At 54.5% G+C, this 3,397-nt stretch overlaps 1 protein-coding gene across 2 annotated transcripts in view; it reads left to right on the top strand.

Annotated features, from left to right (window-relative positions):
* UBR1 (ubiquitin protein ligase E3 component n-recognin 1) overlaps positions 1–3,397 on the top strand; it is a 125,435-nt gene that overhangs the window by 86,093 nt on the left and 35,945 nt on the right. The gene's annotated exons all lie outside the window — the stretch shown is intronic.

Raw genomic sequence — 3,397 nt, forward strand, 5'->3', positions numbered from 1 at the left:
GAACAGGAAATCCTTTTTTAAATACATAGGGGGTAAAAAGAAGGTTCCGGGTAATGTGGGGTCTCTGCAGGATACGCTTGGAAATCTGGTTGTCGCACCAGACGACAAAGCTAACCTATTTAACAATTTCTTTGCCTCCATTTTTCTGAGCAGGGACCAGGTCATCCCCCTAAGCAGGATCCCCAATGGTCCCAGGGGAGACGCAGCCAGGCCCAGGGTCAGAGAGGACCTAGTCAGGGAACTTCTGGTGGGACTGGACGTGTTCAAATCAGCAGGTCCTGACGATCTCCACCCCCGAGTGCTGAGGAAATTAGCAGAGGTCATTGCAAGACCCCTGGCACAGCTTTACGATCACACGTGATGCTCTGGCAAGGTGCCAGAGGACTGGAAAAGGGCCAATGTGGTCCCCATTTTCAAAAAAGGGAGGAAGGAGGACCCAGGAAATTATAGGCCTGTTAGTCTTACCTCAGTCCTGGGGAAGCTGTTTGAGAAAATTTATCCAGGTGCACATCTGCGAGGGGCAAGCAGGGGAGTGTATGCTTAGGGGCAACCAACATGGGTTCATTAGAGGCAGGTCATAGATTCATAGAAGTAGGGTGGGAAGGGACCTTCTAGATCATCAAGTCTGATCCCCTGCCCTGGGCAGGAGAGAAAACCGGGCTCAAATGACCCCAGACAGGTAGACATCAAGCCTCCTCTTAAAGACCCCCAGGGTAGGAGCCATCACCACTTCCCTTGGAAGTTGGTTCCAGATCCTAGCCTCCCTGACTGTGATGCCTTTGGATGTCTAGTCTAAACCTACTTTCTAACAATTTGTGGCTGTTATTCCTTGTTACTTTGAGGGGCGCTAGGGGGAACAGGGTCTCTTCCAAACCCAGCTGGTCCCCCCTGGTTAGCTTATAGATAGCCCCCCTCAGCCTTCTCTTGTGAAGGCTGAACAGGTTAAGGTCCCGTAGCCTCTTTTCGTAGGGTCTGCCCTGCTGTCCTCGGATCATGCAGGTGGCCCTCCTCTGGACCCTCTCAATGATGTCCACATCCCTCCTGAAGTGCGGCTCTCAGAGCTGAACACAGTACTCCAACTGTGGCCTGACCAGTGTTGCATAGAGGGTGAGGATCACCTCCTTGGCCCTGCTTGAGATGCATCTGTGGATGCACGACAAGGTACGGTTAGCCCTACTGACCATGACCTCGCATTGTCAGCCCCTGTTCATCTTGGAGTCAATAATGACTCCCAAGATCTCTTTCTGATCTGTCAGACCAACCTGGTGGCCTTCTATGACAAGGTCACAAAATCCTTGGACGCAGGTGTCGCAGTGGACGTAGTCTTTCTGGACTTTAGGAAGGCCTTCGACACTCTCTCAGCCCATTCTCGTTAAAAAATTAGGAGATTGTGGTGTCGATGCCTACACAGTCAGATGGGTTGCCAATTGGCTGGAGGGCCACACCCAGAGAGTTGTGGTGGATGGGTCATTTTCAACCTCGAGAGATGTGGGCAGTGGGGTCCCCCAGGGCTGTTTAATGTCTTTATTAGCGACTTGAACAAGGGGGTGAAAAGCACCTTGTTCAAATTTGCAGATGTCACTAAGATGTGGGGAGAGGTGGGCACGCTAGAAGAAAGAGACAGGCTGCAATTGGATCTGGACAGGTTACAGGGGTGGGCAGATGATAATAAGATGGTATTCAATAATGACAAGTGCAAGGTACTGCACCTGGGGAGGAGGAACCAGCAGCACACCTACAGGCTGGGGAACTCCCTTCTCATCAGCACAGAGGCAGAAAAGGATCTTGGAGTCATTATAGACTCCAAGATGAACATGAGCCGCCAATGCCAGACCGCAGCCAGCAAGGCCAGCCATACCTTGTCATGCATCCAAAGGTGCATCTCAAGCCGTCCAGAGGAGGGCCAGCCACATGATCAGGGGGCAGCAGGGCAGGCCCTATGAGGAGAGGCTACGAGACCTGAAACTGTTCAGCCTCCACAGGAGACGGCTGCGAGGGGATCTGGTGGCCTTCTATAAACTGGCCAATGGAGACCAGCAGGCAATGGTAGAGTGCCTGTTCCCCCAACCACTACTAGGAGTAACAAGAAATAACAGCCATAAGTTGATGGAGAGTAGGTTCAGGCTAGATATCAGGAGGCACTACTTCACAGTCATGGCAGCTAGGATCTGGGACCAACTTGGAGACGGCTGCGAGGGGATCTGGTGGCCTTCTATAAACTGGCCAATGGAGACCAGCAGGCAATGGTAGAGTGCCTGTTCCCCCAACCACTACTAGGAGTAACAAGAAATAACAGCCATAAGTTGATGGAGAGTAGGTTCAGGCTAGATATCAGGAGGCACTACTTCACAGTCATGGCAGCTAGGATCTGGGACCAACTTCCAAGGGAAGTGGTGCTTGCTCCTACCCTGGGGGTCTTCAAAAGGAGGCTAGATAGACACCTAGCCGGGGTCATTTGACCCTAGCATTCTTTCCTGCCCATGGCAGGGAATCCGACTTGATGATCTGCTCAGGTCCCTTCTGACCCTACCAACTATGAAACTATGAGGTGGCCACTTATACATACCCCACCAACATACCCTATTGCTTCTCACTTCCACCCTCGTAGGCAGAGAGGCCTGGCCCTTCCAGCACACAGCTTCTGGGTGGGCCTGCTGCTGCCACTGCTGCAGCTGTTGCGAGATCTGCTCAGCTTCCCTGGCTCCAGGCCGCAGGTAGGGAAGTGGTGGGGGCTGCAGCTAGCTAGAAGCACAGAGCGTGGGGCTGGCAGCAGCACCACGCTGCCCTCCCCCAGGGGGGTGGCAGCAATGAACTCAGGTGGCAGCAGGGTGTGGGTGTGAGGGAGGGTGGGTGGGGAAGGTGTGCCCCCTCCCCCCTTCCCCCCCAACTGGCCACTGGCCACAGTTGGCAGTGGCAGCAGCAGTGGGGTGTGGGGGTGGGGGGTGCTCAGGACATTCGTACCCTGTGTAGGTGTTGGCGCATGGTGGTGCACAGCTCTGGCCAGCACTGCACATTGCGGTGAGGAGCACAGCTCAGCTAGGTCACCTCCCCATCACTGGTGTTCCCTGCCATACATGTGGAGCACCCACACTCATGCTTCACGGGAGGTAAGCACCACACACTGGAGCTGGCTGCCTGCCGCTGCTTCCTGCCATGTAGATCTTGGACTCTGTGGGGAAGTGGAGGCCTCTGCTTCCCCATGAAGTCTCAAGACCTGTGCGGCAGGAAGCAGTGGCAGGCAGCTGGCTCCAATGCATGGAGTTTCCCTCCTGTAGCATGCAAGTGCAAGGGAAGCACCAGTGATAGAGGTGGACCAGTTGGGCTGTGACCCTCACCACGATGTGCGGTGCTGGCTGGAGCCACATGCCACCAGGCACCAGTGCCTGCACTGGGCATG

Source organism: Alligator sinensis, unplaced genomic scaffold, assembly GCF_000455745.1.
Source record: "Alligator sinensis unplaced genomic scaffold, ASM45574v1 scaffold1581_1, whole genome shotgun sequence".
Taxonomy (NCBI): Eukaryota; Metazoa; Chordata; order Crocodylia; family Alligatoridae; genus Alligator; species Alligator sinensis.